Consider the following 17,142-nt stretch of genomic DNA (forward strand, 5'->3'; position numbering starts at 1 on the left):
ATAAAACTGGCCCAGACATGCGGAAATAATAACGAAACGACCTCAAAACAATAACGAAACGAATACAATATCGAAATACGAAGCATTTACAAAACGTTTTTGAAAATTCGTTTTTTAAATAATTGCTCCAGAATGGTTCGTTATCGTTTCGTAATTGAAAAAATTAACGAATTATTAACGAATTACGAATTAACGAAACGAAACCGCCCAGCCCTAGTGTACATATGTGGGTTCATGTGTATATGTATAGATGTGTGTATGTATGTGTGCATGTGTATATGTGTATATTGCTGTGTGCATATGTATATGTATATATGTGTATGTATATGTACACACAATCGATCAGTAACAAACCAGAGATAGGCACAGTATCATCCCCTCTCAGGGAAGGTGGCCTACTCGTTACTTTTGCCTCCCGATTGTGTGGTGAGGAAGAATGTACGGTCATTGTGGCAGTTGTGTGTGTATGTGTGTGGCCATGCACTTTTTATTTATTTCTTTATCTATTATTTATTTATTTAAAACTTTTGTATCCCGATCTTCACTACCTCCGTAGGGGAACTCAGACTGACTTTTGCCTCACGCTGGAGGGGGTGTGGCCAGGGCAGTCATTTTGTGCATGCATTGTAACTTATTTTGTTATGGGGGGGGGGATTAAGTACATTTCTGGTTGTTTTTTTATTGTTTTTAGGGATGATGGTCACTCATTGGGTTGTTAGGTATATTGTATCCAAATTTGGTGTCAATTACTCCAGGAGTTTTCGAGTTATGTTAATCCCACAAACGAACATTACATTTTATTCATATAGATTGTTTCATGGCAAGAGATAGGACATGAAATGAATAGCCCCTGTAGTCTCTTCCAACTTTAGGATTCTGTAATAGTTTCTGTCCTGGTAAATCAGTATTCTTGATATTTTGTCCAGAAGGCATATCTATGTTAATGCTTGCACCAAAGCAAGTTATCAATTTTTATTAGTTGTAAAACAATGAAGGTATCATTTACTATATGCAATTGGTCCTCCATAGCAGTAGGTTCTGCATCAATGGATTCAACCAACCATGCCTCCAGAAAGTAGATCTTAGAGGTGCATAGCCTTCTGCTATTTTACAGATCTTCAAGTTCTCTCTGGCATTCATGTGAGTTGTTTGTCATCATATAGGATGTCATTCTAGTCCATCATTAAAAATAATTGGTTTTGAATCAAGCCCTGGTGGATACCAAGGGTCCAATGTATATTTTTAACACATCACTGAAAGCAGAAGCAAAGTTGGCAAAATTATCTAATGCTTAGCTGGGTCACTCCAAGAGAAAGGATGGCTCCATTAAAGTCTGTGCAAGAGAAGGAATGCAGATCAAGGAGGAATGAGAAGCTAGTCCAATGCTTCTGTGAATTTTAATGATCTCAGATGTAGCACTATCTTCAAATGACCAGATAACATTTTCAAAGGGCAATCACTCACCTTGAGGAGAGAGTTTAAGCTTTTGATGACTTGATCTGCAAGAAATTCCCAAACAGAGGCAGAGAGGTGAGTCTCGCTAGGAGCATCCCCTTTCGTAATTATTTCTTCAAAGCTGATGGATTAACAAGATCAATAGAAGACACGAAAGGACGTGATTGCACCAGCCAACTCCAAAATGCATGTTTCGTTGGCACGTATCCACTCCAATTTAGTGTTTTTTTTTATCAACTGTGGCTTTCCTCAGTAGGCTGTAATGATACCGAAGCCGATACGTTGAATATGCCTATGAGATGAAAGTCAAATTTGCTCATCTGTTCCTTGGGGCGCATCCAGACAGCATCCAAAACACACAAGCTCCCATGTGCTTACGTGCGGCATCCTAACGATGCCTCAGGTAAAAACAAATTAATTTGGGACAAAGCAGGGGATTGCCTCGCGTGACTTCTGGTCCCAATCCACACAGCTCTCTTGGAATTTTTGGGCTCCTGGAATCCGAAAAACCCAAGGCAGCGCCCACTCCCTCCCAAAATATCTTTTTAAAGCCTTTAAAGGTAAAAATTACTTACTTGACCTCCATTACCTTGCTGTCAACCCTCTCTTCTTTTCTACATGCCAGGATAGGGTCAGCAGCAGGATATTGGTGGCCAGGTAAGTAATTTTAACTTTTTAAGGCTCGGGGGGGGGGGGAGTGTTGGTGTCCGGATGCCGACAACCCCCCCCCCCCCCCAAACACACACACACCCCAAGAAAGTTCAGGGCTTTTTTTACAGGTGTGGGGACAGAAGTTCAGCTGGACCCGGATTTTTTAAACCCAGGTTGAACAGACTTTTCCCCTGTCTGGAACCGCCCTTGGTTAGCCAATACTGTGGCTGTTGGGTCCAGAGATGATTTGCAGTTCATGGTTCCTGCAGATAAAAGGCTTAGCTTTCATGGATCTCAGGAATGAAGATCCAAGACTATAATGTAAATCTAGGCTGCATTACAACTGTGAATTCTGAGCTAAGGAATTTTATTTTGTGGTATTTATAAGACAGTGATCAACAGTCACATTAATATAATGTTATTCTTGGTGTCTTGGTTTTTAGGCATCTTTCCGGAGTTTTATGGAGCGATGATTCAGAAGACTGCATTGGCTAAATTGCATCAGCTCAACTTTCTTAGATATGTTTGACTATGGGCGAGCAGGTGATGACTGGTAGATGGTATATGTTCTGTATCTCAAAAACTAAAGCTGATAGGGGATCAAGTAGAAGCCAGTACATCAGGGCAAGCCGATGAAGGGTTACATGTACCATCCCCTTTAGAATACTGATGAAAGCATGCTGTAGCCTATAGGTCTACCCTATTAGGAAAGAAACAGGCCCTACGTGGGAAACAACTGAGAATATAGGATAGAACAAAGGTTCTCTAGTTTCGGTCTTATCAAAAGAGCCAACATTGTGGTGTGAATCTGGACTCTTTGGATTCTTGGCTTTGTTGATTCTGGACTGTACCCTGGACTGCTGTAATTTGGTTTCTGACTTGGACTTCTTATTCTGCTGTTTTAGGACTCCTAGCTTTATTGACATTGGACAGGAATTCTGGCTGGTGCTTGTTTCTATCAGTAGTAATTTCAAACAGTGTGCACGTACACTTTCAGGTAATCATAGTGTGGTTGTCTATATCCAAAGTGTTTCTTGCTCAAGTTTTAATAATACTGAATTTTATTTAGTTTTTAACTATGCAAAAGCAAGTTCATATAGTACCTTATGTAGTATTTTCAGCGTGCATCTCACGATTGATTTATGTAGCCTTTTAATGGTTTGTATAGTATTTTTGTGGTGTATTTAGTATTGTATTTTAATAATCTGGTTTTTATGTATTTGTTTGCCCTATATGTGAAAGGCTTATCTTCTAAGCGTTAAATAAACTAAACTAAGCTTGTTTCGGAATAAACTCTAAAATTCTTGAATTCATATCCAATGAGACCTAACCTTCTGAGGAGGAACAGTGACACGAACCTTGCATGTAGGTATAACACTAGGAAGTGCTCATGGGAGAAAGTAGATCACGGTGCTGCTCTCACACAAATGAGGACTTGAAACGCTGGGCTGGGAGATGGTATCGTCTGGGTTTTGGTTAAGGACCCCACTGTGGATATCAAACTTCATGAATGCTCAAGCCCCATTATAAACAATGGTGTAATAAAATGATGTCACTCCCTAAGGACATCAGGCATGCCCCATCTTTGGCAGTCTTCAGGAGGAGCTTGAAAACGTGGTTGTTCCAGTGTTTCCTCCCAGAATAATGAACCCTTAGCACTATGTCCCACAAAGCACTTTATATCGATTTAGGACTGCTTGTATTTCTCCATCAACGCCCCATCTCCTGCATCTTGTGCATGCCTAGCATTATTTTTAAACTTTAATTACATTTGGCCCAGCCATAGTTTTAAATGTGCATTGTATTTGTTTAATGTTTATGCTATTGTGTATGTGTTTTATTTTTAATTGCTTTGTATTGTACCTGCTATTGTTTGTATTACTTGTATTACTTTTATTGCGAGCTTGGCCTCATGTAAGCCGCACTGAGTCCCTTGGGGAGATGGTAGCGGGACATAAATAAAGATTATTATTATTATTATTATTATTATTATTATTATTATTATGTCCCTTATATAGAATAACCAAATCCAGATTTACTTTTGGGAATTTCTTTATTTTTGAATGTTTTCAAGTTGTAGATGGTTGAATCCATGGATACAGAGGGCCAACTGGACTATCTAACTCCAGAATCAAAGTGATTATGCACTTAAAACTGTTCACACAAATTCTAAATTTCATATCAAATAATTTCAAGGCAACTCAAATACTTCATAACTAATGGATAGAGAGGCATAACTAAGTTAAGAGTCATCACAATCTTGTAATTCTTTAGGAAATAGAAGGAATGCTAGAAAAGTAGCCCTGTTACCCACCTAGGAATACAATAGGTCCCCAGGACAAGTCCTAATAAGTGGGTGAAATTCAGAAACCATATATTTCTTTATTAAAAACTAGCCCTCTTTATGAGAGCCAGAAAACAGAGGAAAAACCCCTTCCTTCTTCTTGTGGAGTCTGTCAATGCAGCTTCTACAGGAGTCCCAGGCTGAAGGAGAAAGGGACCTCAGGGTCAGTGTGGGATGGCACAGAGCTGGTATGAGGGTGGGATGTTGACAAAGCCACTCATCTGAGGAGTGAGGTCAATGTCTTCAGGAGGCACAGGGGACCTCAACTGGAAATTCTGCAATATTGTGGTGAAGAAGAGGAAAAGCTCCATGCGGGCCAAGGCTTCACCCAAACAGTTCCGCTTCCCTGAAATAGAAATATGATAATTTCTCAGGAGGTAAGGACAGAAACATCTAACTATCTGTAATCAGATGCCTCCTAAGATGCAACCAAAAGAGTTATTTCACCTCCAATCCCCTTGCCTTGTCCACAGCATCCCTGGCTTTGTATGATGTTTTCCCTCCAACCAGCCATCTCATTGACTCATATCTACTCCTAAGAGATTTGTTCATGGTTCATTTGAGGAAATCTAAGTTTGGTGCCTCTAAATTGAAAGGCATCCTAGATCATTTCAAAATTTGTCAATCTTGATGTTACAGATTTTGATTTCTAGAGTTACTTATAAGTAGGAGTGTAATTTTTCAATCATTTTGGGTTTGAAGTAAGCAATTGGTAATTTTCGTAATTTTCTTCTGTCTGCAAGAAATCATCCCCAAAATGTGCATTTATTTTAAGAAAAATTATTTTTGTTATATACACAATAGTAACAGAACAACTAGATAAAGAAGAGGAAATGAAAGAATCCAAGGAAGAATCTGCTATAGATGCCTGCACATTATAAGCTCTGCAATGAGGACCCCAAGAATACTCAGTGGTCTCAATTCACCAAACAAAAGGAAAAAGATATTTCAATATCTAAGATCAACAGAGGCTGACTTCATTGCTATTCACAAAACCCACATCAAAAAACAAATGTATATCTCTGATTATATTTAAAAATTAAGAAAATAAAAAGACCAAAAGATAAAACAATATCTTAAAGATTTTTGTCAGAATCTATTAAAAATGAAGAGGGCCCAACATTAGCAGCAGAATGTGAATCTTCCCCCCACTGGTGTTTTTAGGAGAGTTCTACCTGCGGAGAAAGGCACAAAAGCATCCATTCTCATCCAAGAAGTTCTCTGGGTTGAAGGCATTGGGGCTTTTAAACATTGTGGGGTCATGCAAGACAGTGCTGAGTACTGGGTAGACCGTCATCCCCTGAGAAAGAAAAGAGTTATGAGCTCAGAATGGCAAAATGTCATTTCAGAATAAGTATCTTGCACAGCATTCTTTTGATGTAAAGATTGTGGAACACTTAGGTTTATTGGAACTAGGCTTTGCACTTCAACTTGTTTGATGCTTCAGGGTACAATCAAAATGAGATAAGATTTGAGTTGAGCATCCACAAGGCACTAAAGAAGTGATTGTCAACTTGTGGGTCCCCAGATGTTTTCATCTTCAACTCCCAGAAATCCTAACAGCTGGTAAATTGGCTGGGATTTCTGTGAGTTGTAATCCAAAACACCCGGGGACCCACAGGTTAAGAACCATTGCACTAAACTGTGATTGTGGCAACCCCTGGGGCTCATGAGACTCATTAGGTAGTCCATGAGATGAATGGAGAACAATTTTATTGCATGCTTTTGATTGCTGTCTTTGCTTGTTTCTTAAGCTCCATCTCCACCATCATATAAAATCCAGATTATCTGCTTTCAACTGATTAAAATAATAATAATAATAATAATAATAATAATACTTTATTTATAGCCCCCACCATCTCCCCAAGGGACTCGGAGCAGCTTACATGAGGCCAAGCCCAACAACACATCACAACAAAAAAGCAATAACAACAATACAAAGCAATAGTAAAGGTAAAGGTAGTCCCCTGACATTAAGTCCAGTCATGTCTGACTCTGGGGTGTGGTGCTCATCTCCATTTCTAAGCCGAAGAGCCAGCGTTGTCCGTAGACACCTCCAAGGTCATGTGGCCAGCATGACTGCATGGAGCGCCGTTACCTTCCCGCCGGAGCGGTACCTATTGATCTACTCACATTTGCATGTTTTCGAACTGCTAGGTTGGCAGAAGCTAGCAATACAAAATAATATAAATCACATATAACAATAACACACAGGATTTTAAAAACTTATGGACAGGCCAGATGTAATGATTTAAATTAAAAAAAAATAACGCTGCATATGACGAGATAGGATATATCTCGTGGGAGGGTTTTTAAAAGTGAGGGTTTTTTTAAAAAAAAAAGTGCGGGGTACAGTCCAACGCAACCCAATGGTTAAAGTGCATTTGTAAGGACATTTTGCTGGGAGTTATTCCTTTATTTATTTATTTATTTATTTTCCATATTGTTACCTCGCACATCTCACCCTGAAGTGGACTCAAGGTGGCCTTACAACAGGCAACAATTTGACATCATACACACATATATTAAAATTAAACAATTACAATTACAATTAAAAATTAGAACATAAATTATTAAAACAGAAATGAAAATCATGCCATGAGTTTAGACTCATATAATCATGTTCAAAGCAGATAATCTGGATTATTTGATTTGATAATCTGGATTATATGGCAGTATAGATCCAGCCTTAGAATCAAGATCATAATTCCACGATCAGTGTATCTACACTAAAGAAACAATGGAGTTTGACACCAGTTGTTAAACTGCAACTTTCATTATTACATTGCATTGATTGATGTCAAACTGCATCAGTTCCGCTGTGTAAATGCACCCATTACGGAATTAAGGGATTTATTAATCTTTCTTCTAAAATTTACCAAAGAGTCTCTTCTTCTTTCTATCACATAGAACCTGTGACTTTAACCTCCTGAAATTGGCAAATGCTTTTAAAGTAGAATGTGGCTTTGAGAACTGAATATGTCAAGGTAGGACTAAAGTGCATTTAAATAAGAATGCTTCCCTTCTGTTCCCTCCCCAGCATGGAAATAGGTATCAGGGATCACTGGAGCACAAAATAGGTGGGTTGTTGATGTCCCACTGTAGAAGAATTCCCACCATTCCAATATTTTAAAAAGTGGATAATGGTGGCAGGGACTGGGCCCATCATGACTCATCTGCCATCTGGTAACTGTAGGTAGGATTGAATCAAAGTGGAATGTCCTATGAATACCTTCAATTACTCATATCCTTGTTGCCCCACTACTGTACCTTAGGGATATGATAGCCTCTGAATTCAGTGTCATGAGTGACCATGTGGGCCACACTCATAGGAAGGAGATCACTGCATCTTTGCAATTCATGGATAACGGCATCTGTATATGGCATTTGCTGCCTATCTTCAATGTTTGGGAAACGATTATGGCCGATCATTCGATCAATTTCTTCATGCACTTTTGCTGTTAAAGATATGAGGATAATTAATTCCTTGAGTTTCTGGCTTTCAAAGGAATTGAGATTCTATTTCCAATTAGGCTGAAGGGGAACATGAAATCCCTTAGTATTTATTGCAGGAAGACTGGCATCTCATCCCTAGCAACAACCTCCATGGCCTGATTGTGCCTTCCTCTTGTAGAACAGTGGTTCCCAACCTGTGGTCGTGGACCACCAGTGGTTCGCAAAAACTAAATTATGTTCTGTGGCTTCACCGTTACTACACCGTTGCAACAAGAGCAGCTGGTCTCGCAAAACCTTCCTATAGTGCCGAGGATTATTAAATATGGTTTTCGGTGGGCAAGCAGATGGCAACTACTGCATGGCATATGTTCTATATCAGAAACTAGAGCTGAGGTGGTCTATCCAATGCAATATTTTGAATCAGCACTCCCAAATAAACCAAACCGAATCTAAAGTTAACAAAAAACTGATTTGTAACCCTTTTGGTACTAACGCTGGAGAGTCGTCCCTGGTCAAGTGGTCCTTGGTCCAAAAAAGGTTGGGAACCACTGTTGTGCAGAGAGCACCATGAACTAGTTTTCCTCATACCTTGCACCTCTTCAGTCATTTCTCTCCTTTTCAGTTATTTCTGAAATCACCTACTATTGGCAGGTATCTTTGTAGTCACCAAACATTTTAAAGTCCCATGAGCACTCAGTATCTGCCAAACATTTTTATCCAGGACACTTGTATGCTGAGGTCCTACTATAGACAGTGGTGTAGTAAAATGGCATTTCACAAAAGCCAAACAATGCAAACAAATGCTGCAGAGAACCTGAGGATCTGTAAAATGGCAGGAGTCAGCTATATGAAGGTTTACATCCATGTAAGGCTTGCTATGCAGTGAAATCAAAGTTGCTTCTTCCTAAATATTTTCAAGCCAGGATTGGCTAAATCTATAGTGCAGAACCCATAGATTCAGAGGGGTGACTGTTCTCGAATGATTATGGAGAAGTGGAGAATTTAGTGTGAAATTTGACCATAGAAATTGACCATCAATTTTACCATAGAATTGCCCTGGAAAAACTAAACATTCCTAGAGAAAACATAGTAATCAAATCTGTAAAGGTTCAACCTGCCAATTTGTGCTAATTGTAAATGATATTAACAACAAAAATACCTTGCACTTCAGTATATTTAATCAGAAACAGGAAGCCATATCTCAAGGTGGAACTGCTTGTCTCTGTTCCTCCAAGGATCAGACTAAGAATGTTGGCCACCAAGTTCTCCATAATAAATTCACTGTCTGGATTGTCTTTTTCCTGAAAGCAGGAAAGAACAAGACATCATGAGACAATTCCAACTCTGACTGGAAGCAGGTAGGATAGATTAAAGGTTTCTTGTCACATTTCCCTAAGTGGGAGAGATTATTAAACAGTTAATGCAGAGCCATGCTACCTTCATGTGCCAACAAGGTACCTTTTCCATCTGGGCAAGGAAGCAATCGATATAGTCACATGGGAAATTAGGGTCAAAGGTCTCTTGGTTCTTCTTGATTCTCTTGGCAATGAAGAGCTTCATGTCCATGGAATCATAGATCTTATTGTAGATTCCTGGAATGTAATTCAGGTAGTTGGCATAGATGTCATAGAACTGCACAAAGAGAGAAATCATACTGAATGGATAGTTGCTGCATTCCATGTAAGCATCAACAGCAATTCCTTAATTTGCTTTTGAAGGATTTTTGGTGCTACTAGTAACAAAGGGAGTATCCAAGACCTCCATTTTGTTCAGAGTAGGATGAAGCAAATATACCCCACTCATCCCTAAAATATGTGAGCCTCCCAGGTTTAATGGCTGGGTTATTGTGACTTCTAGATTATTTGCAAATATTCAATATTGCTTGTGATAAACATCAAGAATGACTGCAACTTAGGCACACACAGCTGTATAAAATACACATTGAACTGGATTATATGACAGTGTGGACTCAGAAAATCCAGTTCAAAGCAAATATTGTAAATTATCTGCCTTGCTATTCTGGATTATATGGTTGTAGAGAAGGGCTAAATGACTGTGGGAATTTGTTGGTAAAGGAGGTGTGGAGTGGAGTTATGAAGAGACCTAGAAAGCAAAAGCAGGGGAACAAAGAACCTGGGATAGTAAAGGAGCAATGAAGAACCCAACTCCTTTATTTCCCCAGAAGGTCAAAATTGTGGTAGTGAAAACTAGCTGACTTGGCTTCCCGCACCAAGAATTATGAGATCTTCACAAAGGTAGCCTAGGAAGGTTTTGGCAAAATGAACAGGGAACAAGAATGAGCAACAAAAAAAACCTGAATGAGTACTTAGATGAGGACAGGAAATGGAGTAGCGAGAAAGAAAAATATTGTGGGTGAAGTGTAGGAGGAGAAAATACAAGAAAGAGAGAAAACATTAATGTGGAAAGACAGAAATATTATCTTCATAGAAAGCAAAAGAAGAAGAAGAGCACCTGGATAGGTGATGGAATCACAAGAGCATAAGGATTTGTGGCTGGATACGTGAGATGAACATTTAGGTACGTATGAAAGGAAGATGAAAAACTCAGGAGAGTGATAAAGACAAATGGTTTCATAATAATTTAAAATGAGCATTATAGCAAAAGGAGTACCTGGGCCCATGAGGTGCTCATCTCCCATGCGAATGTGTTTGTCATCACCATGAGGGCCTGGAATTCTTTGTCCTCATAATCAAAGCGGTTCCCAAAAATAATAGAGCAAATGACATTGTAGAATGCACGGCTGAGGAGGAAGGTAGGATCAAAAGGACTTTCTGCACAGCAAAGAGAATGAATGAATGAATGATATTAACAAATCTTTATTTATATGCTGCTTTTCTCCCACACTGGGGATCCAAAGTGGCTTCCAACATGTTAAAATACAGTACAAGGCCAAACAAGTCAACATATAAAAATAAAACACTATAAAAGTCAAGCAAAACATAAATAAACAATTAAAAATGAATCAATCCACAGAAGGTATTTCTGGTGCCAGGAATAGGACCCAATGCATACTGTGCCCACTAATTAACGTGCAATGGAAGCTGTAGTCAGAAAAAAAAATTGGGGGGGGGGGGAGTTGAATCTTTTTTCAGTAAATCATGAAAAGAAGTTCATAACCAAAAATCATTAAAATTATATTATTCATTCTATATCTTTGTATAGATTCAATTAAATCCAATTTCTATTTTAGTTACAGAGTTTCAAGCCTAAAAAACCTGAAAATGACTCTTAATTAGTAATTTAGTCTTTACAAAAGAATACTACATTGTCTGTTGGAAATACTTGAAAACTATGTCAATACACTGGCAAAAATCAGACTCCATCGATAAACTTTGATGGACATATTCAAGAGTGCAAGTCTGGTCAACTTTCCTGCCCCATTGGGCGGCTTATGTATATTTTCAAATGTTTCTGAGATGAAAATGACCTTTCATTGGTAGCTGTTGACACTGGCAGTGTTGCAGAAATGTGAAGTTTTTTGGGGGGAAACTGTCAATCACAGACAATATATGCCTCCACTGTATTTGATTTTATTTCTGCAGGTAAAATCTTTTTCTGTTTTCTACACCACAGGTCAAATTTTTCCGTATCAGGATCTTGAAGGCATTCATTCGAAAGTTCTGTGCACTTGTTCAAATTGGATTTTAAATGGCCACAATTAATAGGGAGGAATGCTTGCAGTTCCTGAGCTACTTCCCAGTACCTTGTAAACCTTTCCTGAATCTCCCTGAAGAAAAAGTCTTGAAATGGGATGTACACATTTAGCCTATAATATTCCATTGGCGTTAGTGAAGTTGCCTGGATGTTGCTTTGGCAAGTCTGCCTTGAAGAGATGCAGGGAATCCTAACTTCTCCACCCATAGACTCCAGCTCTGATCTCCTGAAACTCTTTCACAAGTTCTGTGCGAATCTCTCTAGCTTTTTCTAAGAGACTATCAACATGTTGCAGTCTACAGAAAATGTCCATATCTACTCTTTTGCTAAGCTGAAGGAATGATGACAGATGCTTTCTTAGGATGTATATGGTTACTACAAATTCAGCATTTAGAACAGCTAAAAAAGGGTGTCCAGCTTGGGAAGAAGTCTCACTGTTTTATACAGGTTTCTCTTTTACTTCTTCTAGTGTTCTCACCACCACACTATAAAATCGTAAAACTGCATCATGTCGCTCAACCCAATGGGTTTCACAAAGCAACATAAGGCTGTTTGCTCTTGACTCAGGGAAAAAGTATTTTATATTTTTCTTCAACTGTTCCACTCTGATGGATGATGCTCTGAAGAAATTTCACACAGATGACATTGCTCATTGGTAGTTTCTGACAGGTGGAATGCTGCAAGTTTTTGCTAAGGCTATATTTATTGAGTGAACATGGCAGTAGCCATGGACAGCAATTGGATACGTCTGTAATGTAATTGCCTGTGCACCACTAATATGACCATTCATATTTGCAGATCCATCATAACTTTGTTCACACAAGTATTGCAGGCTCAGCCCAATTTTTTCCAGTGTTTTCAAAATAATGCTTACAATTCCTCTGTCTGCCATATCACTGATCTTCTCAAAGCCCTTAAAATTTTAAAGTCTTCTCTTATTGCTGCAAATTTGACATCAGAATACTTTACTGAGAGCAATAACTGTTCTGAGGTACTCATCCAAAGAGGTGTGGGTCAGAAAGAAATTATCATTATTATTATTATTATTATTATTATTAATAATAATAATAATAATAATAATTCTAAAGGCTGGGGGGCAAACCTCCTCTGCTACGGAATGTGTTTTTCTTGAGGCAACCCAGGAGTGGAACTCTGCTTAGGGTAGACAGACACCCAAACCTCCAGCCCTTCTGCTCTACTGGGAAAATAAATACCATGGGCAGATACTGTCCAAATTATATGATGAATCCCTGGGGCAAAGGCATAGCAATAGGAACTCTATTGTCCTCTGGAAAGGGGAAGTTGGAACAAGGAGGGAAAGTCCAAATTCCCTATTAAGAACCTGCCTCCTACCTCAAACTGAAGCAAAGAGCACAGTAGGGGGCAGAGCAGGCTGCAACTCTGCCCCTATCAACCGCCTGCACCAAGTGTGGTCTCCTTCATGAGGCCTTCAAATTCCCCTCTAAGAGCCACCTGTGGCACAGTGGGTCAAATGCTTGTGCCGGCAGGACTGCTATTACTGCTAATTGCAGTGTAAATTAGTGGAAAGGTAGGTAATGACAGTGTAGCAGCTCATTCCATGGTGCAGGTTGTCAACTGCCATTCTCTTTTGGCACAGTGCGAACACTGGCCTAATCTAGCTGGAGCTTTGTGGAGTTTTTATTGGGGTTGGTTGGGCACCGCCTTCTGTGTTTCATAACTGCTCAGACCTGGAGCACAAGTCAACAGTAACAGCAGACAGGAACCAACCATATTGACCATTAATCAGTGAAAAAAGGGGGAAATGCTTATTGTTTCACTGCAAAGGATTGAACATGGCATGAATCGTTCTTGTGGTCTCTTCCAACTCTGTGGTATCTTTCTTCATAAATCAATGTTATGGATATTTTGTCCAGAAGGCATATGTGTTTTAATGTTTCTGATGCAGCAGACATTCTAAGGTGTTAAATTACCCATTTTTATTAGCCATAAAACACCTAAGGCATCATTTACTATATACATTTCATCCTCCATAGCCACAGGTTCTGCGCCCATTGATTGAACCAACTCTGGATAAAAAATATTGGGAGGCAAAAACTCCAAAAAGTACATCTTGGTTTTGCCTGCGCACCAAACATTTCGCTGATATGTAGCCTCCTGCCATTTCGAAAGATCATCAAACTCTCTCTGGTATTCATATGAGTTGTTTGTCATCTTATATTTGGGTTGTCATTGTCTCCATCATTAAAAGTAATTGGACTTGTGCATCTAAGAGTTTGGTATCCATGGGGTGGGGGCTTGAACCAAATCTTGGTGAATACTGGGGGTCCGATATATATATTTAATCCATCAGTGAAATAGATGCAATAGATGTTGACTGATTTTGACCTCTTTAAAAATGACTGTTTTTTCCTTTTGTTTAAAGCACTTCTTAATTTTCATAAGATTATAATCCTTAGGCAAAAACAAGGAGACATTAATGGCAAAGTCTGACTGTGTGGGGGTTAAAAGGTTTTCCACCCAAGGTTGAAATGTGGGGTTCCTGGCCATTTGCTAACATTTGCAAGGATTTAAAAAGTACTCAGAAGGTTCCTTCAATCTTTTGTTGTTGCTAACACAACAAAACCTGTGAACTTGGTGAAAGCCACAGTTTGAGTAAATGTGCAGCTTTCCAAAATAAAATGTACATTGATTTCATTGTCATATTTTCACTCTCTCTGCTTCAGTCCAGTTTCTGGACTCTTTGAATGCCTGGGAGGGAAAATGGCAATTAAAATAAAAACATGGCCATATAGCCCGGAAAAGCCTTTGACAATGCAATTAAAATTATTTGGTGGCTCCCCTCAAAAAAGCACTGAAAGAGTTGAGGGACTCATTGCTTCTTTCAGTTTCTCCTGGGACAAACAAGGTTCTTGCCTTAAAGAACAGGATGAATCCTTTTGTTTTGTGAGAGTCAATACTATATGTAAAAAAGCACACACATACAGTATTACACCTGTCCTCAGCTTATACGTGAGGGTAAGTTAGAATCTCTAATGCAATAACAAGAACAAAGGTTGGCAAAGCACCTGGACCAGATGGTATCACCACAGCCTATTATAAATGTTTATTCTGACAGCAAAAGTACCACTGAGAGCCATCTGAAATAAAATAATACTAAGGTGAAGAAACAAATGTTCAAACTTAAAACGTATGCCTATGATGTAATCTTGGTTCTGGAAAACCTGGTAGAATGTATGGAAGTATTATTAAACCCATCTAAATTTCCCAAATATACATAATATATGTTGGAAGTCTAAACAACAAGAAGGAAAAAAATTGCGCTGGAGTAATGTGTGCAAAAATATCTATTGCTAAGTTGGGGTCATTCCAAGAAAAAGGATGAATGCACAAAGGTCTGTTCAAGAGAAGAAATGGAGATGATGGGAGAATAAAAAGACAGTCCATTGCCTTAGTAAACCTTGATAGTCTCCTTAGATATAATTGTCCAGACTGTTTCCAAGGGACAATTGCTCACCTTCAGAAAAGGGGTTAAAGGTTCTAATGACTTGACCTGTAGAAATTCCCAATCAGAGGCAAGGAAGTGGGTCTCGATAGGAGCTTTATTTTTTGTGTTTATTTCCTCAGTGCTGATGGATGAATAAGATAGGTAGATGAAAAGAAAGGAGGTAATTGCACTAGCCAACTCCAAGATGTGGATTATGTGGTCACGTATCCATTCTAATTCAGTTCTGCATATTTTATCAACTGTGGATTTTTTTGGTAATGGTCCAGAAAAAATATGGTGAATGCTGTGCCTATGAGATGTAAACAAAATTTGCTCAGCCCTTGGTTGGTTAGCCAGTATTGCGGTTGTTGGGATCAGAATCTAAAATATGGATTTGCAGCAGTTCATGGTTTCTGTAGATAAACCATTTAGCTCCATGGAGCTTAGGAATGAAGATTCAACACCACAATGTAACCCTAGACTGTATTACAACTCTGCTAATTCAGATTTATACTCTGTCAGAGCCTTTACTGGATCTCAGTGTAGATGTACTGAACTGCATTGTGTTGAGACAAAGCAGCATTCACATGGGAAAGTATCCAAATCCCATTCTAAATTGTTGATACACTGAACACTTCAAGAGTATTTTCAGTCAAATATGTTGTTATACAACATTCTCCTGTATCTGAGGTATGTAACACAACCTGATTGTTCTGGATTTTTCTCCCTGTGACTTCTAAATCTTGCTATGCAGACAACCAATAAACACAGGACTCATGACAGACAAAGATAAGTTATTAGTGAAAGTTATCAATTGTCAATTATGGTCAAAAATCCAATTAGTAAAGTAACAATGCCTCCGAATGAATAACATGTAAGTTGAATTACTGATGGTCTGGAAACTGAAAAAGGAATATCCTGCCACTTAAAAAAAGACAATGTGGTATAACATTTACTTATTTACTAACTTACTTACTTATTTCATATGCTATCTTTTCCTATATAAGGATTTAAGATGGCTTCCAAGAATAATAACCTATTTCAGCAACAAAAGTAATTTCTTATATTTCCTATCACACCCATAACAAATTTCTCCCAGGCATGGAGGTGGTACCTACCTTATATAATGGTGACATGGTACCTAAAAGAAATGGCCATTTGTAATGAAGTAGTGCTTGCAATTTGAGACTGGGGGCTAAGGAATATATCCTATGCCACCCTCAGAGCAGATGAGCACCCAATTCATTTGAGAACAATGATCTTCTAGGTGGGAGGATAGATTGAAAAGAAAAAATATCTATGGCAAGGGAGTGGGACATGGCAAGGACCTCCCCTATTGTGATAGGTTCTTCATAGCTGATAGAATAAGGTAGGAAAGGTAGATAACAAAAAAGGAGGATGTAATGATGCACAAGCAAAAATGTTGACTGATCTGCCTGTGAGATAGAAGTCAAATTTTCTAAGTTCTCTTCCCCTCTCCCAATAGTCAGTGCTGTGGCTATTGGGTCCATAGAAGATATGGATACCCTCACAGATCATTGTTTCTATAGATAAAAAGGCTTAGGGTTTTTTGGATCATAGGAATGAAGATCCAAGACCACTATGTAATCCTAAACTACAATGCAATTCTTTAAATACAGATGTCTACTATGTCAGAGCCTCTATTAGATCTCAATGCAGATATGCTGGATTGTGTTGTGCTGGAGATATAGCAGCATTTACATAGGGAAACAACTATGTTGTAAAACATTTGGATATTGCAGACCAGTTCAACTCCACTTGGCTACTTGTTACACCATACAAATGCTCCTAACATCCTCCTCTCGTGGCACACATCCCAACATTTCTTGTGTTAGATTGCAACATTGCAAGTTTCTCAGATAGGAAATGGATACAAGAGTCCTATCCAGTGCCAGTGGACAATTCTACTTTCAATAGTGTATGTAATGCTGAAAGTACACAGAGTTAAGATTGTTCTTATTTCCAGGAATGCACAGTCCAACGTGACTACTTTGAGGTGTTTTTAATAATATTTCAAAAACCATTAAAGACAGTTACATGGGTAAAAACAAGTGAAACTACATAATAAAATCTA

The 17,142-nt window shown here is 38.7% G+C and overlaps 1 pseudogene; it reads right to left on the reverse strand.

Annotated features, from left to right (window-relative positions):
- Positions 1 to 4,614: 4,614 nt before the first annotated feature.
- Positions 4,615 to 13,537, reverse strand: LOC137095665 (cytochrome P450 2G1-like; annotated as a pseudogene).
- Positions 13,538 to 17,142: the final 3,605 nt, after the last annotated feature.

The sequence above is a fragment of the Anolis sagrei genome, chromosome Y (assembly GCF_037176765.1).
Source record: "Anolis sagrei isolate rAnoSag1 chromosome Y, rAnoSag1.mat, whole genome shotgun sequence".
NCBI lineage: Eukaryota > Metazoa > Chordata > Lepidosauria > Squamata > Dactyloidae > Anolis > Anolis sagrei.